Source organism: Thamnophis sirtalis, unplaced genomic scaffold (assembly GCF_051295495.1).
Source record: "Thamnophis sirtalis isolate CommonGarterSnake01/CBP01778 unplaced genomic scaffold, rThaSir2_p1.2 scaffold_3, whole genome shotgun sequence".
NCBI classification, from domain to species: Eukaryota; Metazoa; Chordata; class Lepidosauria; order Squamata; family Natricidae; genus Thamnophis; species Thamnophis sirtalis.
Window position 1 is genome coordinate 140,219,707 of NW_028261383.1, and position 25,047 is coordinate 140,244,753.

General features: G+C 41.7%; 1 protein-coding gene across 1 annotated transcript in view; it reads left to right on the top strand.

The window, feature by feature from the left end:
- The first annotated feature begins 17,970 nt into the window (after window positions 1-17,970).
- Window positions 17,971-25,047, top strand: part of CACNG5 (calcium voltage-gated channel auxiliary subunit gamma 5) — a 37,025-nt gene continuing 29,948 nt past the window's right edge. The window contains exon 1 of the mRNA XM_087710225.1: window positions 17,971-18,123. The gene's annotated coding sequence lies outside the window, so the exon portion shown is untranslated. The remainder of the gene's footprint in view (window positions 18,124-25,047) is intronic.

A 25,047-nucleotide genomic window follows, 5' to 3' on the forward strand; every position in this document is an offset into this window, starting at 1 on the left:
TTCTAAAAGGGATGAGGCACGAACCTTTAATTAAGAATTCTGTTGCTTTTGTTATAAGAGTGAAATATATGGGAGTACAAACTTCCCGTCCCATGTCGGCCTTTGTTAAGTTTATGACTCAGACACAAACAATTGCCTGATTGCAAGCGAAATACAGGCTTGTCTTGATCAGGCATTAAAATAGAGGATGAGAGCAACTTCAGGAGTAAATTAACAGCTTTTATGGGGCACTCAAAGGCCCCCATAGCTTGCCCTTTCCCATCCATCCGTGCCCTTGTCTCTCAGCCAGACCAAACGGCTGAATCCACTTCATCCTTCTGCCTCACTTTTTAATAAAGTGAACCAGGGTAATTATGACAGAGCTGCAAATTTCAGATGGGCAGCACTAAGGGACAGTAGGCTAGCTACCATCTAGTGAGGTGGATTTTTGCACACCAGGTAGAATAGCTAGTTGCTAGTCCATGCTAGGCAGTTGATGGAACTGAGAACTGCTCCTATTTTACTGGGAGCTGCCAAAGGCAATAGCAGCTGTTATTTCTGAAGGAGGAGGAGGAGGAGGTGGTGGTGGTGGTTAAGATTGTAGAGAGGTATGTGGTGCTTCAGCTATGCTCCACTTTCTTAAAAAGAAGCAAGTCCAGTGTTTTAACTCTTTTTTCAATTCTGGAACCGATGGGGTGTTCAGGATCTAAATTCCAACCTTCTCCAGAAAAGACCCAGTATATGATAACTTTATGTTGGAAACAAGTACTGGTTGTTTATTCTTCCTGTTCCCTCCTTTGGGGAGAAAGCATTTCAGCCCTAGTATATCTATGACCCAGTAATGGGATTCAGCCAGTTCGCACCTATTCGGGAGAACCGGTTGTTAACTTTCTAAGCAGTTCGGAGAACCAGTTGTTGGAAGAAATCTCATCTTGTTTTTTTCCACTTTACAGGGCTAATCCTGTAAGGAAGGCAGGAAGGAAACATTCTGGTGTTGTTTCTAGCCTAATCTTTATTGCCCTGCTTACAGAAACTGCCTCTCCGGTTAACCCTTATGACATTGTAACAGCTAAGGCGAAGCGCCCATCAACGTGAATAATGTTAAGCTGGCCATGCCCACCCAGTCACATGACCACTGAGCCATGCCTACCCAGCTGGTCATTAGGGCAGAGAACCGGTTGTTAAATTATTTGAATCCCACCACTGCTATGACCCCAGAAACAATGGGTTTTCTGCAGTGATTAGAACGGGCTGGGCGGCATCCACACAGATGTGCTCAGCGGAGCGTCACGCAGATGCTGCATGCGCTGTGCGCAGAAGCGCAGAAGACTTAAAAGACCGCTAAAGAGCTTGGGCAGGCAAGTGGGCCCTCCAGAGCATCGTACCAGAACGGTATCCAGTGCTCCTGGTAGGCTCTGGTATGCCCATACAGGGGCGTACCGCCTGCAACCCACCACTGGTTTTCTGTATTCATATTTTATATTTTTAAGCATACTCTTTAAAATATACAGTGAGTCCTGATTTCAATCCTATTTATGCTTATGATTTGATTCTCATTCAACCAGAGGTGGGTTGCCAATTTTTCTACTACTGGTTAGGATGCACTCGCAAACGTGTGAAATAGTTCTGCGCATGCGCAGAAGTGTCCGAGCGGGTGGGTAGAGCCTCCTGCGGCTGCTACTACTGGTTTGCCCAATCCAAGCTGAACCGGGAGCAACTCACCTCTGCATCTAACCCCTAATTGCTGAACTGCTTAAGGACTGCCGTTTCAATTTATAATTTAACAGATTTAACACAATTTTTGTAGGAAAAAAACCAGCAGAAATAATAATCATCGTGCCTGAAAAGGTGTTTTTTGCAGCTCAGAGATACACTTTTCAGTCCCTTCTTTAGAGTTAAATATGGCTTCTAGGTTCTCTGGGGAAACTATAAATGAAAAGGTCTCGTATTGCCATATTTTAGTAAATAAACCCAATGTAGTCTGGGTTCATAAAAGACACCAAATAATAATAATAATAGTGTTGTAAGCTTTATACAGGTAGTTTTTGATTTACCACTACAGTAGGGATGAGAACTTTGGCTTCCCCATTGATTGTGCTCATTAGAAGCCAGCTGAGAAGGTTGCAAATGGATATAAATCTAATGAATACATTGTCTCAATCTCGTCATAGAAATGGATAATTTTTCTATTCACACGAATAAAACCCAGCAATCTCAAACAAGGCTCAACATACTATAATATCACTGACATGTTTTTCTTCTTTGGTTCTCATTTTCTGACCCTGTACTATAGAGCAGGGGACAAAATTAACACCAGAAAAGTATTGGATGGCACAATCTTTTTTTTTTTTAAGCTGGAAACTCTCCTCTGCTTTGGACGTTTGCTGGCAAACAGCTGATTTTCAGAAGCACAATTTCCCTGAGGTTTTTCTTGGCAAAATAAGAGGGAAAATGGCTGCCTTACTCTGCTGAGAGTTGAAGGCATCCTGTTGCTGCATTAAGACTGTTAAGTCCCCTCCCTTAACCATTTCCTAAAATGGACTGATGCCTTTTCTTCCTGGTAAATTATCCCATTACTGATGGGCAGCCCTTGAAGCCTCAGCAAATGGTTTTCAGAGCACACTCCCTGGTTATGAAACAGTTGTCTATCCTTGTTTTAAGGGTCAGGTCAGACCAGGATGAAAAGGCTCAAACTAGAATTTTCGTTTCCTTAAGGGGCTGCCCCAAAAGTCACAGTGGAGAAAGCTACAGTCTACAGTTTTTGAAATTTCTTTTATTTGAATTGGCTCTGGAGGGTTATTAAAGCCCTACTTTATTGCTTAAGACTGAGCTGAAGGTTTAACAGCTTTATTTTGACCGAGGGGCAAATACTTCGCCGTCCTCAGAGATGGCTTGAGGCAGCTGCAGAAGAGCAGTGAGGCAAGGACCTACACAACTACACAACTCATTAGGAGCCCTGTTTCCGCTTGCTTTAGTTCTCTCCTTCAGAGACAGATCATACCAGCCCTGTTGATGAAGAACGACAACAACTGTGACCATTTCCTGTGCTCTACATTGAGTGTGGCATGGCTCGGCCTGTTTTCTGATGCAGCCCAAAGTGAAGGAGGGCTTGTGAATTACTGCTGTTGAGCAGCGGAAATCAATATTTGGATCAGCTTCCAGGAGCCCTTTGGAGCAAACAGGTTTGCATTCACATCTTGCAATAGAAGAAAGGGAAGCATTCCTGGCCTGAAACATAGGAAACTAGACAAGCAAGGCAGCCCTTCCTAACCTCCCTCCCCAAATTCAAAACGTAACTTTCCATCCAGCTCACAGGAAATCTCTGGGTTAGGATTTCATCAACCTCTTTTCACAGAGTTGGAGAGTTCACAGAGTAGCATCCATCTCCCTGTGCACTTTGACTTTTGTCCTCCACTTCCTACTGTAAGAAGTTAGCACCCACCCCTCTCCTAGAAGAATGAAATATCCTAGGAAATATTGAAAAGACAGAATATTATATTTTCCTGGATACAAAATGGAGAAACATGTTTTTAGGCAGGAAACAGACTCACTCTTAATAGGCCCCACCCTCCTCAATGGGCAATTGGGGACCCTGAGCTAGTTTACTCTGCAAAACAAAGATAGGATTAGCTTTCTACAGAAAGTCATCACATGGCATCTGGGAACTCAACCAAACTTAAGACTCAAAACACAGCCTAGAGAGTTGCCCCTGCATGGCCCCATGGGAGCCTGAGAAGCAATCGGAATAATTTCTTACACAGGAACAGGAAACAGAGAGGCGGGGCCGAACAGAGGGTATAAAGCCAGGAACTTTCAGTATCTTGCTCTCTCTTCTTCTTCACCCAACATTTGGAAGCATGTGATCACCTTTTCCCCCCAGGACCTCAAGTCATGTGGTCAGTCCACCATTAAGCATCTTTCCAAGCAACCTCCATGTTTCCTGAGTCTTCCCCCCACCACTTGGAACTGAACCCAGAAGGACATTTCTTCCAACACTACCTTGTCCCAGCATATTGTACTGATGACACCTTTTCCTAGTGAATACTTTGACCTGCTTTCTCTTGGCTTCTTCCCCTCCTACTCATGCATTACTTTATCGCAGGACTTGAGGTGGGAGGAATTGTAACACTGTAAGAATGAAACATGCTCCTTTTTCTTGTTCATTTGCTAAGGAGTGCCTGGCCAATTGCAGAGTCTGTCACGGGCCAGGAGATTTAGGATATTATTGTGGAAGCATCAAAGCGTGGGGAAAAAATGTTAGGCAGGAAAGCTCGGCCTTCACTCCCAGACAAAAATTCCTCCATCCCAATTAATGAGCTTGAACTCTTAATAATCCCAGAATATTAAAAAAAAACAATCAATCCATTTTTAATATGGTCACAGACCAGCAAATAAAAGCATTAAAACGATAGCAGCAGCAATAATAATGTAAAAATTAAAGACAATAATTTATTGCAATTGATGGTGGATTAGCAGTGGTCAGTTAAAGTTTGTCTAATTTTACATACAGCATAGCAGAATTTGGCCACGTTCAGCGAAACTACTTCATACTAATCTGATAGCAGTACTGCAGTTGCTCAGAAATAAAGAACAGTTTTTTTTAAAAAAAATACTCTAAATAGTATTTTTTTAAAGATACAGTAAAAAAGACTCCTCACATCCTGGACATAAACTGTTTCAATTCCTCCTCTCGGGATGCAGCTACACAGCATTGCATGCCAAAACAAGTAGGCCCAGAGACAGTTGTTTTTCCTCATGCCTTCATTCTTCCTTCACTTAATTCCCACAGTTCTGTCTTATGTCTAAGTACACTCCCATGTAGTATGGCTATATTACATTTAATCTTCTCATCTGTTCCACTTCTCAATTGGTATCATTATTATGATTATTATCTTTTGTTATTATGATTATTATTACTTTGTCGTTTTGCATGTACACTGAGAGCTTATGCACCAGAGACAAATTCCTTGTGTGTCCAATCACACTTGGCCAATAAAGAATTCCATTCCATTCCATTCTCCTTTCTCTTCTCTTCTCTTCTCTTCTCTTCTCTTCTCTTCTCTTCTCTTCTCTTCTCTTCTCTTCCCCTCCCCTCCCCTCCCCTCCCCTCCGCTCCATTCTATTCTATTCTATTCTATTCTATTCTATTCTATTCTTTCCTGGATATTGTATTAGGTGAGGTGTTACAAATTGTTTCTGTGAATCTTTACAGAAGATGCAGTACAGCAGGATGTGAGCTTTAGTCAATAGAAATAGAACAAGACTCAGCAGTTAGGAAAGTGAATGGGAACCACTAAGGAAACAATGAGATTCCAGAATGTGGTGCAACGTTATTGGGTGGGATTCCCTTGGGTGCATTGTGTCTCCCTTTGAGGCTGCTTCTAATTAGGCCAACCATGAGGTGCTTGGGCTCAGAACTCAGGATGCTATGCCATGCTATGCCAAATGTTTACGTAGTATTTCTTTGACCTATTTACACGATGTATTCCATTTCTACATTGGCTTGCGCAAAACAAATAAAGCAGCAAGAGACTCCAACAATTAAAACAGTAGTGGTTACTTAAAAAAAAAATTGCATCAAACAATAGTTTAAAAATAGCCGGGGTGTTTTATCTTCAGCCGATGCAGATGTATTTTTGACTCACTGAGTTGAGTAATTTTGCAGTGGTTTTGCAGCACTGAGTCTCAATAATATATGCACAACTATCTGTTGGACACTGGCCAGCGTGGGTGGCTTCATTTTGCTTTCTTTCTGTACTCTACATCCAAGAGGCAAATTGAAATCACATTTTGTTAGCACGCCCCAAATGCCTGTGTTGTTCTGGATCCTACAAATCATTTCTAACAATAAATTTCACACTGGAGTGCCCCAACAGGATTGCCCCAGTTCAGAAATTCAAGCCTCGTACATTCCTGATTATGCACAGATCTCTACTGGGAAATTTCACACTTAGTACCCAATGCCACACACATCCCAAGCATAGATGATTGATCCATCAAAAAGGAGATAGTCCTGACCAGCATGTACCCTCTTTTGACCCTAATATGAGGAGGAGCTCCTGAGAAGGACAACCTGGAATTGATTCCTAGGACTTGTAATACATGACATTTGTATCACAATTCTGTCATTGAATTGCTAAATTATCTATGTTTCTCTTGGTTTGCACTTATGTGATGGATTCCATTTTGTGACATATAGTACAAATGGTGAGTTTCTCTAATTTGCTGTTTTGTGCTTTCCTAAGTCAGAGGTCTCCAAACTTGGCAACTTTAGATGTATGGACTTAAATTCCCCCAATTCCCCAACTTTAAGATGTCTGGACATTAACTCCCAGAATTCCCAGCTGTTTGAGGAATTCTGGGAGTTGAAGTCCACATGTGTTAAAATTGCTAGGTTTGGAGATCCGTATCCTAAGTGAAAGAGATCTTACTTAAACACAGCTGATTTTCATATTCTCCATAAGTAGGGACAGCAGGAATCAGTAGCCTTTTTCCAGAACTAGTGTTCCATTTACTTTGAAACTTGATTGGAGATATATATGTATGTATGTATGTATGTATGTATGTATGTATGTATGTATGTATGTATATATATATATATATATATGGCGCAGTGGTTAAATGCAGCACTGCAGGCTACTGCTAGATCAGCAGGTCAGCGGTTCAAATCTCACCGGCTCAGGGTTGACTCAGCCTTCCATCCTTCCGAGGTGGGTAAAATGAGGACCCAGATTGTTGGGGGCAATATGCTGACTCTCTGTAAACCGCTTAGAGAGGCCTGAAAGGCCTATGAAGCGGTATATAAGTCCACTGCTATTGCTATATTGCTATTGCTATATATATATATATATATATATAAGACGTCTGCCTAATATGTAATATAGCCCAGGTTCGAATCCCAGTAAGGGTATGGCTAGCTGATGAGAGCTAAATAGCTTGAAATAGATCTATACTAGTCTCCCTTTATTTATTTATCAGCACAAATAAATATAACAAAGGCAACAGTAAAAATATTGGGTTTCTGTCATGATGGACTCTTGTGACGAGCCGATTGACAGAGAATGGAAGCAGTTAGCTTCCTCCTATAATTGGGGCATACCAGGGGTTGTGACTTTAAATATATACCTTTCTCCCTGGCTCAGCTGATAACGGATCAGATCCTGTGGCTTAATGGCTAAGACGTCTGCCTAATATGTAATATAGCCCAGGTTCGAATCCCAGTAAGGGTATGGCTAACTGATGAGAGCTAAATAGCTTGAAATAGATCTATACTAGTCTCCCTTTATTTATCGGCACAAATAAATATAACAAAGGCAACAGTAAAAATATTGGGCTTCTGTTGTGATGGACTCTTGTGACGAGCCGATTGACAGAGAATGGAAGCAGTTAGCTTCCTCCCATAATTGGGGCATACCGGGGTTGTGACTTTAAATAAATATATTTAAAGGAGAGGAGAGGAGAGGACAGGTCAATGGTAACTACTCATTAATTTTCAAGCTGTAAGTGTTGATTTATCAAACCTGATCATGTAGTTTCATAGCAGAGCATGGGTATTCAGCTACTTCCATATATAATATGTAGCAGGCTTTCCTCTCTATCATGTCCTAGCAAAGTATGTGTAATACATGATTTTTATATCAGAATACTGAACTGTCATTGGATAAGCCAAATGATTCCTACAATTCTTTCCCCTGGCCTTGAAATCTTACGAAGTAGTGGAAGAGGCAGGTGAAATATACATTATATCTGCTATATTCTCCTTCATGTTCTGTCATTGCAGAGGTTCAGTTTGGGTACAGTACATGGGAGAAACCTTAAGGGAACAATTTTAAGAAATACAAAATAACTCAGTATTCAATAAGAAAAGTATGCCAGTGTTTTCTTATGCAAAGTAGGACCACTGCCACCCTCTTTCCTCTTCTCATATCCTCCAGGAAACATGGATCTAATTCCAATGATTGCCTTGGATAGGTTATGGGGAGCTGGGTAGCAACACACATCTGGAATAAAGCTATCCTCTTCTTCTGACCCAGCTCCCAAACATGACAAACCCTCTTAGTTAAATCAATAATTCCTTTATTAGGAGCAAAAAGTCTCTCTTCCCGCTCCCCCCTCTCTCTCATAGCAGACTTACAATCAGGGAGATGAATAATTGTATGTCACACCTATTCATATCCACCCCTGCCTTTTATCCTCAGAGCTAGGATGGGGCTTCGCTAGCAGCAGTGGCTCTTCTGTCCCAAGGATCGGCCCATAGATTTCCACTGCTCTCCTTTCCTCTGCCTGCTGCACATTTGCGTGTCAGGCACTGGACCCAGCTGTTGACTCTCCATCTGAGGGCTGATGGATGGCCCAGGCTCTGCCTCTGTCTTTATTTCTGACAGCTTCATTCCCTCTTCCCCCTCGGAGCTCTCAGGTTGCTTTGATGCTGGCCCTGACTCCCACACTGCTTCCTCATCTGGTTCGGCTACTGGAGAGGCCGATGGCTGACATACCACACCTGTACGGTGACATTTGTGTAGGCTAGATCCTCCTCTCAGCAGAACATGCAGAATTTAGTTCCACCAGTTTTACCCAACAGACAACAGCATTGGCTTCGTCCCTAGTAGTCTTCAAGGCTATTGAATAAAAATATGGTGCTTGTGTAAGTTATGTTTTTAATTTCTTTAGGCAGATCCCTAGATAGCTGGTGGGTTTTGACAAAGCACATCATGCATAATGAAGCAAAGACATTTTAATCCCTTGTTTAATTCAAAAGACCCAGCATAACTGTTGGATCCAACTATGATCATGTTTTGCATACTTGTGATGGAGTTGCCTTGTTTTGTTTTTGCTCTGGGAAATTTCTGCTCTGTTGACTGAAAGTTATTGAACTGTAGTTATCTCCTGCACAGTCTCTCCATCACTAATTAATAAATAAAGACTCTTGCCTACATTCTGCCTGCTGTTTCTAAGGCTGCTGAATTCTTCACCTCTGTGGAACACCTTCTGAAGTTTAAAAAAAAAGTTGGGGGGAAGCATTTCATTGTTAGAATAATTGCAAAAGAGTCCACTCAGAATGCACCATGGAAAGATAATATTTCTTGAAGCCAAGTGAACAGCCATCCTACACAATTCAACACAGTAAGCACTAATTCTTCTCTTTCTCTTTTTACTCAGCTGGTGAATTTCATGTTGGTAATGATTAAAGATCAAACCTCCATAGGAGAAGAGAGGCAGCAACTACAGATAGCACGCTAAAGTGTAAGTGCCTGGAGAAAACATGAAGTCAAAGAAACCTCATTGCTTAAATAAATGAGCTGGTTAAAAAAGAAAAAAAAAGTGACAACCATGGACCTGAGCTACTCTTCTGCAACTAGGAGGTTTAGATCAGGGGTCTCCAGCTTTGCTGATTGGGGAATTCTGGGAGTTGAAGTCAACTAGGCTTACTGCTTTAGAGACCCATTCTATAAATCTAAACTGGGCCTGTGCCTATTGGCATATATATGAATGGGGTCAGATTAGGAGAGATTGATAAAAAGTACTAGCCCATCAAAGAGAGAAAGAAAGAAAAAGCCTCAGGAAAATGTTTAAAGTGAGTAGAAATTTAGAGGCTGCGCAGGTAAAACTAATACATTTAGCCAACTTGCTAAGGCTGCTTAGTTTGACCTTGTTTAATTTCTGCTTAGCCTACCATGCAAATTCAACTCATTGGGTTAACATGTTCAGTGTATTATGCAACCATTAAAAATGTTAATTCTCATTTGAAGTCCTTTTGTTCGATGTATTTGGAGGATCTTCCAGATCAAAGAAACATTCAGCTTTATCTCTCAGTTTTTCTGCCTTGAAACCACGCAACCTAAATTGACACATTAAAGTGAACAGCTTCAGAAGAGTGTCCACTCTAGATGATAAGTTCCATGCCTTGGAGCAGAGGTGAGAGCAGAGATCTTTTCAGACAGAGGTGGGGAGAGGGGAGAGAGAGAGAGAACACAAATATATAAATTGTGGCATGAGAATGAACCCCAAGCCAATTAGAGCAAGTAGAATTATGATCTCAATCATCCTGTTAAATAAAATAACATGGAAACTTAAATTTATCAGTTAAAATCAGACTCGCACATATGTGCTAATCGTTCCAAACTCTAGGGGGCGATGCTCATCTCTGTTTCAAAGTCAAAGAGGATGTATCCGTGGTCATGTGCCCAGTATGACTAAATGCTGAAGGTGCACGGAACACTGTTAACTTTCCACCAAAGATTATTCCTATTTTTCTACTTGCATTTTTACGTGCTAGGTTGGCAGAAGCTGGGACAAGTAACGGGAGCTCACTCTGTTACATGACACTAGGGATTCAAACCTCCAAACTGCCAACCTTTCTGATCAACAAGCTCAGCGTCTTAGCCACTGAGCCACCGCGTCCCTCTTTATCAGTTAGCAAATGATAAATCCTTTTCCGCACTGATGAGGAAGTCGTTTCCAAAAATTAAGTCTGGATTTTATTTTTGCTAATAATAGCAAATATTTTTTGCTATTCCTTCTCTTACTCGATACATCTTATTTATGATAAGTGGCAATCACTGGCATTGGCTTTATTATTTCATATCTCCTCCTCATGTTCTCCTAATCATGGCATGAACCATTTTTACTTGCCAGGTTATCATGACGTTGATCCACCCCGCAGCCAAGGCAGCTTAAAACTGTTTCAGTTTCCAAGGGAGGGGTCCTTCTTCTCCCAATGTGGGCATGATTTAGAACAGGGGTCTCCAACCTTGGCAACTTTAAGAGTTGTGGAACTTTGCTGGCTGCGGAATTCTGGGAGTTTAAGTCCACAAGTCTTAAAGTTGCCAAGGTTGGTGATCGCTGATCTAGAATGCTTCATTGATGATCTCTGGTGGTGTAGTCACTGAATGAAATCAGCCTGGCACATCATGGTTCCTTCACTGATAGTCTATCCCTGTGCTTTGGCTCCAGACCATGTTTTCTAGGAGTGTTTTTCTTAAGGAGACTCCCATTCTTTCAAAATAGGCAGGATTTGCCCTTTTCACACTAGGGGCTGCCCAGTTATGCAATCTGGACCAGCCTGAATAGTAAATCACTAATAGTGGTGGCAAGGGGTGATGGGATAGGAGAAAGAGAGATACTGTATCTCATTTCTTTTTGCCACTTCAGGGTGCACTCCTGAACCTGCCCTTTGATAATATCAAACATTAATATCTATTATTATTTACCAGCTTCCAGTTGCCGGAGAATCAGAGAGAGAGAGATGGCACTTTACCCAGCAGGTCTCTAACTCCAGGCTGGGCAGATAAAGAACAAAATGGAGAGAGGATTATCTCATGAATCATGAATTTGGGATGGGTGGGGGGATCATAGGTGAATGAAAAATATCTTTCTTGGGTAGCCCTTTCCCAAAGGCCTTGTCCTCCTCCCCTAACCAGATGCCCAGCCCACTTTAGAGAAATTATGGGTGGTAAGTTTTCTATTGGGAGGTAGTGCTAGGCAGGAGGAGGAATTAAGCTAGAGGAATCCACCAATCTTTCCCTCAACCTGTCCTATATTAAACCTATAAGAATAACATCATTTCCCAATCTCTTTACTAAATCAAAATTGGAGTCAGAAGATAATTTTCTGCAGGTTTATGGATGGGCCTGCAGCTCAAGTTAAAATAAAATGAATTAACTACATGTCTTTAATAGCAGGAAGAATAATAATTTAACAACATTCACAGTTTGGATTCATGGATAGCTATGGAAGGAACATCTAAGACTTTGCAGTAGATTGCATCTCATGTGTATTTTAAAAAATTATGACTCGTGTGAAGATAGCCATATAATTCATCTTCTAAAGTTAAAATAAGGTGTTTTGGATGACTGTATAGTCCTCATGGATCAGCTAAGATGGCAATGATATGGTGGAAAATTGGGGAATACCCATTACTGGGAGGGGAGAACCAGTGGTGGGTTGCAAATCCTGTTCTAACCGGTATGGTTGGAATGGGGCCCGCGGTGTCCTCATGCATGCACACAGCATGCATGCATCTTCACGCCTCCGCGACATTCCATGACGCTCCAGTTGCTCCGCGGAGCGTCATGCAGGCACTGTATGCGCCATGCGCCTGTGCGGAAGCGCAGAAGCCTTTAAACACTGGTAAGAAGCTCGGGCAGGCAGGTGGGCCCGCCAGAGCATCGTACCGGAACAGTATCCGATGCTCTGGGCTGGCTCTGGTACACCCGTACCAGGGCATACTGCCTGCAACCTACCACTGGGTGGAATTCTGGTAATTTGGTGCTGCTGTCTTCTTCTGGCCTGTTTGTTTCATTCCTGGTCCAAGAGGCTACACTGTTGCTAACCTTGACTTCAGATTGAGGTTTGTCAATGCCAGCCTCATCTGAAATGAAATAGGAGCCATCCATGAGATTATGGTAGATGAGTGGCAAAGCTGGCATGCATTATTGAGACTCAGCTGAAGGAGAGTGGGACCATAGCCTTTCAAAAATCTACTTATTTGGATTTCTGGTCCTGCCCCAATCAGAGTATCAGAGGAAGAGAGAAGGGATGGCAATGATCTGAGAATATCAGAATAACAGAGTTGGACCTTGGAAGTCTTCTAGTCTAACATCAAGCAGAAGACCTTATATAAATGATTGCCCCATCTCTTCTAAAAAATCTGCAGTGGTGGAGCACCCACAACTTCTGGGAACAACTTATTAACACTGATTAATTGTTCTGTGAGGAAGTTTCTCCTTAATTCTAGGTTGCTTCTCTCTTTGATTAGTTTCTACCAATTGCTTCTTATTTATCCAACCTATTTGGATAATTGGTTGACCTCTTCTTCTTTGTGGCAGCTCCTTAGATATTGGAACAGTGTTATCATGACACATCTAGTCCTTCTCTTCATTAGACTAGACATACCCAACTCCTGCAAGCGCTCTTCATATGTTTTAGCCTCCAGTACCCTAATAACTAAAGTATACTGTATATTCCATATGCTTGCTTGAAGCCTGGAGATTTGATAGTTTAAACATTGCAACATTGCCAAGCACCTTTAGTGTTACTGAAATTAGAAAAAAATAACTCAAAAATAATTAATAAGCACACCATCCTCCCACATATGAACAATGAAAAACATGACTTGAGGATCAAGTGTGTGAAGGCAGTATTCATTAAGACGAGCAGAGGTGGGAAATTGAATGTATAAAATCAGTTTTAGACTAAAAGATTACTGACCTCTCCCTCTTTTCAGTCTCTCTCGTCCACATAAATTGCCTCCACCCTCTGAATCAACCCGATTTGTCAGATGTTTCATTTTTATATACCTGCAGGGATCAAAATGATTTGATTTTGATATGGATTTTCATTTTTGCCTAAGTCTTAGGCCTTTTTTTTCTGAAGGTTTTTTTTTTGCTTCCATGACATATTTTAGAATTGTTTGTGCCTGTCTTCAAAATCAAGTTTACAACACAGCTTATCTATTTCTTCTTCTACTTTCATCCCCTCCATTGTCTTGTTGCAGGAAATCATCCTTAAGCAGGCAGTTTATTTCAGTCCCAGCACTCTGAATCTTAAGATTGATTTTATTTGTCATCCTATGTTTAACAAGGAAGCAAGTTTCAGTCGATCAGTCCTGTATGAGAATACTCCTTCTCACTCTTATGTTTGTGCAGAAGTTAATCTTTGACATTTAGGCATTCTTTGGGATTTGCAATGCTTCCAAACTGCACAATCGGATTCTTTAGATAACCAATGAAAAAAACAAGAGAGATTTTTATATCTTTTTAAATTTGCTTGATTTGCAATAAAGAGTTTCTAGCTGCTGTGTAGCACTTTCTGCGAGCTTCATTTTTCTTAAGACACCATATTACAGTATATTTATTTGATTCTTATCAAATCTGTATGCCTGCATCTGTATCTTCTAGAGCCATGGCAGCTTATAACAGCACACTTAAATACAATACCAAGTGACACAATAAATCAAAGGAATACAATGCAGACCAGCTATAAGAACATTATATAAGGACATAACAGAAAAGGCAACAAATCGTCATTCCCTGATGCCCCTTTAAGAGAGTTTAATCTTTTCACATTTCTGGAAGAGTCCAAATTCTAAGGAGTGGTTATTCTTGAATGTAGGCATCACAGTGGTGGAGCACAGCATTTTACTGTTCTGATTTAGGCCTCCCATGGTCATGAACCAGACTCCTTGTCCCTATAAAACCTCTTTTATTTAAGTTAAAGGGAATTCCTCTCCAGCAAAGTTCTGGCCAACAGTCTTTCATGAGATTTCGCAACTACAGACCTTTATCAGGCTTGGAGACTTGCCAGGCCAATATCTTCCAAATGCCACACTGTAGCAGCAATTACTTGGCAAGAAGTCAGGAACAGATCTTCACCATAATGAACTGAACTAATTGTCTCCTGCAAACTCCACACCCCTTTCGCTCCTCTTTATTCCCTATGGGAGGGGCCAATCACCATCCACCTGTGCCTTTACTCCTGAGTTGGCCCTTGTTCCTTAGCTGTTCCTTTCTCCTGGCAGCTCTGCACATGCACACATTGGGAACAGGCTCCATCTCTTCTACCCCACTGATATCCAACTTCGAAGGCAGCTGATAACTGTCAGACGGCCCTGGCCCCATTTCTGCCTCTGATGCAGAGCACTCGTCAGAGCCTTCCCCAGACTCCAGGACTGGCCCATGTTCCTCCTCACTGTCCAAATTTGCTACCAAATCCGCTGGCCGCTGGCGGGCCACAACATCTACTTCTCTGCTCATCTCATAAAAATAAGGCAGCTTCTCTAAGAGTCATTTTTATAGTTGTTGAAAAATATGGTAAGGGGAGTTTTATCTGGATTCTTGGGAGTAAGCTGTTCCACAGGAAGGGGACCATCACCAAGAAGGCCGGAACCCAAGATGACTTTAAATATGACATTTCCTTGGTGATAAGACTTTCAGCAAGCCCCCTCTCCCTATTACTAGGTAGTAGCTAGTTAGTATCTACTAGTAACTACTAGGTAATTAGTAAGTTTGGCCAAAATGCTGGTGATACCTAGTGGTACCCATCAAAATGTTTGATTGGAGGAGGAGACACCTAGTGGTTTATGAGTTGAAACCACAAAGAAAGAGGTTGCTTGCTGATGATATATTCAAGCCATTGCAGAGAATTCCAGGCAGGGCCAAGGGAAGGGCATGATTTCCACTGCATTTCTAGACACGTTGTACTGAAAGGGTCCAGAGATAAGGAATAGGATGGCCACATGTTCTATTTTTAGAGGAGAGCCCTCAATGGAAAGGGCTGCCAGAAGACAGGCAACCATTTCAAGCAATCCAGTCCATATCCAATTAAGATTAATGAATTATGAAAGGGGAGAGTGGAAGTCTTGAAGATGCTCATCAACAGGTAGTAGAGAAAGAGATCCCAGCAGTGGTGGGATTCAAATTTTTTTATTACCAGTTCTGTAGGCGTGGCTTGGTGGGCGTGGCAAGGGGAAGGATACTATAAAATTTCCAGTCCCTCCCCACTCCAGGGGAAGGTTACTGCAAAACTCCCATTCACTCCTGATCAGCTGGTACTTGGGAGGCAGAGGATAGATGGGGGTGGGGCCAGTCAGAGGTGGTATTTACCAGTTCTCCAAACTATTCAAAATTTCCACTACCGGTTCTCCAGAACTGGTCAGAACCTGCTGAACACCACTTCTGGATCCCAGCATCAAGATGTAGCAATAGCAATAGCCTTTAGACTTACATACTGTTTTGCAGTGCTTTACAGCCCACTCTAAGCAGTTTAGAGTCATTATATTGTCCCCAACAATTTGAGCCCACATTTTACTGACCTAGGAAGGATGGAAGCCTGAGTCAACCTTGAGCCGGTGGGAATTGAACTCTGGCAGTTGGCAGAATTACTGCATGCTAACCACTGCGCCACCATGGCTGTGCCCTAGAAAGTGGCTTAAGAGCCACTTTCTCCTGATTCCCTTTCCATTGTAAGATGGAAGCAGGCTATGGCAAGTTATAGGCAATTTCACCATGGGACTGCCAGCGACAACTTCTCTGCCTGAATTTTCCCATCAATTAATTGCTCACTTCTACAAAAAATAGCTGAATTAATAGATGACTCATTCTGGAAAAAGTCCTATAAGGTGCAGGATCTTGCTCTATGTATTGTGAATGTTTGTGCTATCACCAGGCCATGAACATTACAGGTTGTCCTTGACTTATAACCATTCATTTAGTGACCATTCAAAGTTATAATGGCACTGAAAAAAGTAGCTTATGAGAGTTTTTCACACTTACAACTGTTGCAACATTCCCACGGTCATATGATCAAAACTAGAATTCTTGGCAACTGGCATGTATTTATGACTGTTGCAGGGTCCTGGGGTCTTGTGATCACTTTTTGCAACCTTCTAACAAGCAAACTCAACGGTGAAGCCAGATACACTTAACAACTTCGTTACTACTTTAACAACTGCAGTGATTCACTTAAAAACTGTGCAGTACAGGTTGTAAAATGGGGCAAAACTCACTAAACTGTCTTGCCTAGCAACACAAAATTTGGGCTCAATTGTGATCATAAGTTGAGGGCTACCTGTATATGCATAGTAAGCTTAACATTGAAAAAATGCAATCAGATTTTAAAATCCTCCTTCTCTCTTTGAAGTCCTCAGATCCAAAAGAACTGCTTGCAGTTTGGAGGTCTACAGCCACATCTATTGGAAAAGGTTTTACTTATTAAATAAGTCAGTTTTTTAACAAAGTGTTTCCTTACTTTGCCAAATCTACCCGCATGCCTATCTAGAGATGGAAGGTTCTTTGCAGCTAAGCTAATTTTCATCCTGTGAGATGCTGTTCAAAAAGAATATTTCTAAAAGAAAATAGTAGGTCAGGTGCCGCACTAATTTTAGTTTTTGGTGAATTATAACCCTGAGATGCCACTTTGGGGGCAACTTGTTTTGCAGGAAATCTAACATGAACAATTAGCTTAATAAGATCCAATGTCATTAATAGGCTAGAATAGAGAATATGAAGATTAATTACCAGCGTTTCAAGCATTTTTGAAGGGGGAGAAATCTTTTGAGAGAAAGCAAACTGTATTAGAGCATTTTTGTAAGGCACTGCTAATCAACTAACTTGATGGAGTATAAAATTGTGAGAAAAGAAATAATAAATAATAACAAATGAGGTCAGAGGGATTAGATGGGTTTTACAAAGGACTTTTTCTGTCCAGATTCAGAACTAAAATTGGATTTGGTTGTTTTAGGTAAGAGAAGACCCAAACATACTTTGGGGAGAAGAATGAATCAATTTTTTCCAGTGCAGACTTTCCCAGAAGCCCCCTGTGAAATCAGGCCAAGATGAGGCTCCCTTTTTGACTTCAACCTTGTTACTCTTCCTTTCTCTCCCTCTTCTAGGCCAGGGGAGTCCCAAACTGCTGGCCATCAGCTCTCAAGAATTGAAGGAAACTAAGGTGATCAGCAGCTCTTTTCTCAGCACACCTTGAATCCAGGTGGGCCACCTTTGCCCCTTGCTTGGATCCTTCCTTCCTCCCTTATCTATCTCCTTCCTTTCTCCCTCATTTATCTTCCTTCTTCTCCCCCTTACTTATCTCTTCCCTATCTCCTCCCTTCTCTTTCCTCCCTCCCTCCCTCTCCTATCTCCTTCCTTTCTCCCTCTCTCATTTATCTTCCTTTCTTATCTCCTTCCTTCTTCTCATTTATCTCCTCCCTCCCTCTCCTTTCCTTCCTTCCAGCTTTCCCACATTTATCCTCTTCCTTCCTTCTCTTTCCTTTCTCCCTCTCATTTATATCCTCCCTCCTTTCCCTCATTTATCCCCTTCCTTCCCTCTTTTCTCCTCCCTCCCTCCTTTATCTCCTTTCCTTCCTCCCTCCTTTCCCTCATTTATCCCCTTCCTTCCGCCTCTCGGAGCCTCCCTTGGCGCCTTCCCCGTCTTCCCTGGCAGCGACTCCCTGCTCCCGCCCCGAGGAAGGCGAGGGATAAAACCCCCCGCGTTAGAGCAGCAGCACCAGCCAGAGACCGCCGCTGCCGCCGCGCGCTTCCCGCTTTTCCAGCGGGGCGGAAAGAGCGGCTTCTCATTGCTTCGATTTTCGGTGGTTGCCGCTTCTCTCTCACTCCGCTTGGGTCGGACGGAGCACCTGCTCAACCGAAGGTCCGAGGCTGTGGAAAGTAGTCTGTGTGGAGGGATGGACGGGGAGCCGGGGTGGGGGGTGGGGACCCGGAGCGGAGAAACGGGTAGGAGGCTGAATCGGTGCCGAAAAATCCTCTGGGGCACGTTCCTCCAACCCTTAGCGGGAGAAGGAGCCATTGGGCGGGGAGAATAAGGCCCGGAGTCCAGGTTTTTTTAAAAAAAAAATTTAAATGGGGCCGTGGGGGTCTTGGACCCCACTTGGAAATCCGGAGGCTACCTATGCTCTGAACTGGAAGGCGGCTGTGGCGGGTTCCAGTCTGCTTGCGAACCCGGCGCGAATGTATTTGTAAACGCGCGCGCGTGTGCGTGGGTAGCCGACGCCGAATTCGAATCGGGCGCCGCTGGAGACGCAATTAACCCCCCGCCTTCCCTGCGAGGCTCGGATGCGGGGCTCTCCAGAGGGGCCCTTTGGGGGGCAAGGAGGGAGGGCCGAAGGTAGAGGCGACGCTGGCTGAATCCTCTTTCGGGAGCGCCGGTGGGCATAAGAAGCGCCTTTGCGGGAGTCCCAGGGAAGCGCGGCCTGGGGCGAAGGTGCCCCAATAGCGGCACCCTTCAGATGTGCAGGGCCCTTTCGGAAACTTCTGAGCGCTGGAACGCAGCCCCGCTGTCGCGAGTTGGCGAAATGTCGGGAAAGTCTGCATGGTCTCAGGAGTCGGGAATCGCCAAAGAGAAGGAAAAGGGTCGTATCTTTTTCCTAGCCCTCAGTACTTTCCTTGCTTGTTGTAAAGAAACCATGCTCTCTGCTCTCTGCTTATTTATTTAGTATTTATTTATTTAGTCAAACATGAATTAAATAACAGATATAAGCATAGATATGATTATGAATACATGAAATGAGTAGGAATACAAGGGAGAATTAGGACTTAGTAGCAGAGTTGCTAGTCCCCGTGATTTTCCCATTCTTATATTTGTCTTTATTTTGTTGTTTCTTGAGCAGATCAGAGTTATAAGGATTGGGAGCAGGGTGCAAATATTAATAGAGACATAATTTTGGCCTGTGAGGAAACAAGTGGCTGGCAAGGTGGTAATCTTGGTAGTGGAGAAATTGGGCTAGGAGCCCCTACACAACCTTAACATCTAGAGAGGGGCTGGTGGGAAGTGGGTGCCAATCATTAGCTTTAGCACCCTAATAATAAATGCAGCAACTTGCCAGGGGAGAGATGACTCCAAAGGAAAGCAGATCAGCTGCATTCATTATAGCTCAGATTGGGGGTCTTCTAAGTGGCCAAGGGGTCAAAGAGAACAAATCAATATTTCAGCTGTGAAAAAAAAACTTTTCTGCAGGATAACATGTCTCCTCTGCTCCACTTCAGCAGGGGATAGTAGAGGGGCTATAATTTTAGGCTCTTGCCCCATAAGATTTAGTGAAACAAATTCCACATGAAATGGCATGGAACAGTTTTGGGGAAAGGGTATTATAATTGCATACAGTCGATAGTGGGGTAGTACTGGTTCCAATTTAACAATTTGATGTTAATTTGATGCAGCCTTCAAAGTGACCACTCTAAAAAGATTTCATGGGTATCACAAATTACAGCAGATTTAATTTTAAATAGTAGGGTTTTGACTAGGGAACTAACTAAGACTGGGGAATTACTTCTTGAACTTGCATTTGTTACAGCATTCAAGATACTGTATAAGAGGTATCCCAGACTTGTACATTTCTGAAGACATTGAAAAAAAACAGTTGAGGCTGTAAATCTTGCAAGAGATGTAAACATGGAAATCTTCGGTATGTGGACTTTAGAAAAGTGTATCATAAATTGTTGGAATAATAAAAGTTTGCCAGAGTATTAGTTAATACAATAGAAAGGTGAGAAAGGTATGATTGCAGAAATATCCTATTAGTTTCCTAAGAAAAGTAAGTTACATTGTGTTAAATAGATCTTACTTCAAGGAAAGGATGCAGGATTCAAAAACTCAAAATTAAATACACAAGGATATTTTCCCATGGTAATTAAAAAGTGTAATTTATGCGAGTTGTGGTTATGCTCCGTATTTATAGGTGGTTCGTTATGGTTCTGCCCATTGAAAGCAGTGGAATTTAGTTCCAAATACATAAGCAAATTTCAGCTTGTGATAGAACTTAGCTTTGACTCTAAGCAGGATTGAACCTGTTTAGTATTTGAAGGGGAAATCACCAGACCAGATAATCCATGATCTAAACTGGAAAATCTGAGATAAATATGAATCAACCATGATGTGAGGGCATCTTTTGCTTAAATAAATTCATTTGTGAGCAAACTCCCTTTGGCCAAGGAGCTTACAATATCAGTTGCTTTGATAGATCTTCTCTGAGAACAGGCGGTGACATCTGAAGCCAGGAAATAATTGCTATTTCTTATCTGTAGTCTGACAGATTGGTTTAGAAAAAAGTTGGGGTTTTTTTTCCCCTAGAAGATTCTTGCAGATAAGGCAATAAAAATACTGGCGAGGGGGAGGTGAGACCAGATGGAGATACACACTAAGCAGCACTTTGACATGCTCAGAATAGTCTGTGCTCACACAGGCCAGGTGATCCTGCTGGTTTTGTCCCATCCTGAGAAAGGAAATGGTCTAATGAAAGGATTGTGATGCTGAACAACTACCCACCCCCACCCTCCTTTTGCTTAAAGTTGTAGCTTCCGGCAGTTAATTTTCCTGAAGGGTGAAAATATTGGAATCTGGCAATTCTAGTGTAGCCCAAAAGACACAGAGAACATGTGCGATGATAGAAATGCCTTGAGTAAGTCTGGCCAGCTGGCAGAACATCTACTAGCTCTTCCCAGTTCCCACAACCTGCCATATTCTTATTGCTTTCTTCTTATTTGGAGATGTTTATTGTCCTGAGTAGGGCCTTCTGAATTACTGCAGATGTGTTACGTTAAAACTAATTCTTCATATCTGCATGCAGTTGGATTCCTTCTCATCTACACATAATCAAATTTCAGATGTAGTAAGCTTCTGAACATTCATCTTCTGCAATCCTAAATGTAACCTTTAAAAGGCATACACATATATGTATGCTAAACTGATTCCTAGGACTGCTGCAGAAGGATACTTCCTGCACAAGATTCAGAAAACTAAGCCAGGTTGAACCTGATCATGATTTGGAGGGAAACACCAAGAGATACTCCTACTTGGAGTGATCCAAAAATCAGTGGTTCCCGTATTATTTTTGCAGAAGCACTGATTAGTGTGAATCAGTGATGTAGTGACGTCAATGCCATGACTGTTTCCAAAGCCATTTTCCATTTGTTCTAAAATTGTTCCAATTTTTAAAAAGACAAACAGGTACAGTAATTCAAGATAGGCACTTTCAGATGGTTTCATGCTGATCGTATTCAAAATATATTGAATTAGATTATAGCATTGAACCCACTTTTGCTGATTTAAAAAGCTAACTAGGTGAGGTCTGATTAATGCCACTAGAAAATCTCTAGGACTGTAGACTAGAGAACAAAAAGCAAGCTGTAAAAAAAAAAAAAACCAATAGCAAATTACTCTCCTATTGCAGTTATCCCAAAACTAGGAATGTGTCCATAAAATTACCAGAAATTGATCATGAGTCAGAAACAGATTTTAGAACGAATAGAACATTAGTCCAAAATTCTATTCTACTTCTTTTCTGAAAGGAATGCAATCCAGGGTGGTCTCTAACACAAACAATCCTAAAAAAAGACTTATTAAAAATAAGCTTAGAAAAATTTTGAGCATAAGAGTGCTCAAGCCTAAAATTATATCTTATGCTAAAATGTTTACTCATACTTTCAAGGCTATTTTACTGTCATCTGACAGTAAGCTATTAAGTTGCAGCCTTGAAGGACTGGGGTCTTCTAATTTCATTTTTATTGAAACTTTTAAGTTATATTTATCACATTAAAAATGGTCTCATTAAAAATTTATGTTTGTGGACGATATAAAAGGGCTTCCAAGAACAGTTGCCTTGTTTAAGTGACTGGAAGATTTTAGTAAATGAAGAAAAGACAAGTGGAAGGGAGGAAAGAAAAATTAGCAGGTTTAATGGCAATGATTGGCAGTCAATACAGGTAGTCCACATTGGGACCATTGAAGCACATTATGCAAAATAGTTTAAAGCCTATATTATTGTCTATTACCGTGATGGTGAACCTATGGCACGTGTGCCACAGGTGGCATGCGGAGCCATTTGTCAGGGCATGTGAGCTGGCCAGTGCACATGCACGTGCTGGGCAGCTGACGTCAGCCTTCTTTTGAGGCCATTTTTCGCCCTCTAGAGCGCGAAAAACTGGCCCTAAGGGGAAACTGGAGAGTCAGGGACAGACTTCCGGTTTGGCCGTAGGGGCCATTTTTCGCCCTCTGGAGCCTTCAGGGAAGCCTCCTGATGGTTCCGGAGATCAAAAATTGGCCCTATGGAAAAACCATTCCCAAACTTCCGGGTTCCCCATAGTCTGTTTTTCACCCTCCAGAGACATCAGGGAAGCTCCTGAGGCCTCCGGAGCAGGCAGGGAGGCTGTTTTCACCCTCCCCAGGCTTCTAGAAAGCTTCTGGAGCCTGGGGAGGGCGAAAAAAGTGTGCCCAAAGCGGGGAGGATTACTGGTCATGCACGCAAGCGTGCAGGGATGGTGGTGTCGCGTGCATAGCATTATGGGTGTGGCACGCCCATGCATGACCCCCACCCTGCGCTCCCCCTGCTTTTGGCACGGGAACCAAAAAAGGTTCCCCATCACTGGTCTATAATCTACAAAAACAACAAATGAGGTAGAAACGTCCCAGAATAGTAGAAGGGATTGTTGAAAATGGAAATGATCTTTTTTCCCCCCGCCATGATGAATGGAGTATGAAATGGGAGGTATCAGAGCGAGCCTTCTCATCTACTGGTACTATCCATTCCAACTTTTAGGACAATGCGCCCCCCCCCCCCCCCATCCTTTGGACATCAGGGACTGGTTCTGTGGAGAAGGTTTTTTCTGCAGACCGGAGGGATGTGGTTTTGTGTGCTGTCTGCATCTCGCGGATGGAACTTAGCCTTTTTGCATGGCCCAGTTGCTGGCATGCCAAACCCGGGTTGGGGGATATTTTAGGATATTATAATATCATATGGTATAAGATTTCCTGCCTGAGCAAGAGAGTGAACTAGAAGACCTCCAAGGTCCCTTTCCAACTCTGTTATTCTGTTACATGTAGCGTGTATATTATGCACCTGTACTCTTTTTCTTAACATACAACATTGTACTGAGCTGTCAAGGCACTGCAATTAAATTTCCTGAAATAATAACATTACCTATGAAGTATATATGTAGGCCGTAACAATGATATACTAACTCACATGGGGTGGTGGTGAATCTGAATCTGTTATATAATAAATATTATGCTAAAAAGAAATTATGTGCACTAAAATAAAAAGGGGTTAAAATGAATCCACATACAAAGTCTGAGAAATGTTTGAATGGCTCAAATAGTACAGATTCAGGGACTCTGCAAAATGGATTCTGCTTGATCAAGCAGTTCTTTATCATGTAATTTGAAGTATATTGGGTTCAGCAAAATCTCTTGCCAGTTTGTCCAAGCCTTGTTAAGGGTTGAAGCCCCTTCAGAATCAACTCTTGCTGGGAAGTATTTTTCACCATCAGAGTTTGTGGCAATGACAGGACTGAGTCGAGAAGCTTGTAACAAAAAAGAACCTTCCTCTTTAGATGTTGTAAAGTTAACTAGAGGCAGAGCTCATAATTTCACCATCTTGCAGGACCATTAAGAAATTGATATGGTTTGAACAAGCTTTGCCCCCACAGTGTCTATATTTTCTTTCTTTCTCATTGGAATTCCCAAAACAGCACATGATTTGGGCTAATTTTAGTAATTCCTTTGTAGGTGGGACTACTTCACTGCTGCATCATGGCTTAAATTATGTACAAAGTGACACAGAGTTGCTGACTACCACTGCAGCAACAGAGTTGGTGTTGAAGAAATCACTGGTTGCCCCCACATCTCTATTATGTCTAAAGGTGTTTTTTAAAAAGTTACAGGGACTTTTATAACCTTAATTTAAATCACAACAGCTAAAAAAAAACCCATTTTCTTTAGGGAGAATCGTGCCAAAAAAGTGAGCACTAAACCACAGGACTGTAAAAGTATTCAATGTAGAGAAGATCCACATTGTGACTCCAATTACCTTGGTTATAATTCTTCTTATCGTTTCCTTACAGACAAAATATGTTCTGAAATAGCTCAGGCAGTGTTCTCTGTACACAGGCCTTATCTCCTGGGCAATTGTCCTTGAGCAAAAAGACTTGTCCTTAAATGTAAAAAAAAAGAGATCTCTGTGTGTGTGTGTGTGTGTGTGTGTGTTTTATATTTTGAAAACTGGCAAATTCATGAGGCTATGGACTTCTCTTTTTTCCTTTATTTTTTATTAAGATTATAATTACAGTAGGAAATATTAATACAAACTAAAGAAGGATAAAAGGAAGAAGATGCAGAAAAGGAAAGGAAAAAGGAAATATAAAAAAGAAAGAAAAGTGTATAATAAAGAAAAAGAAAAGTAATATATAAGAAAGCAACATCCAATTCTCATCACAAGTATAAACTATTTTAGTAACTTACCTCTCCTCTTAATACACAACAAATAATTTCTATATCACATCTCTTAACTATAAACAAATCTATAAACTTCATCATTTCAGTCCTGGTGTCATCAAAAGTCCATTAAGGGTTACAGGAAATAGCAATGTATCTATGTTAAATTTTATCAAATAAATTAGCTTTATATTCTTTCCCTTCTAATAATCTTAAACTGCACTCCATTCAAATACGGAGAACTTGATCTCTTCATTTCTTTTGAGTTTTTTCCTTTGGTCTAGCTTACAAGATTCTTCAAAATTTCAACAATCGTGCTTGAAAATCCAATATGAGAAAATTATCCAGGTC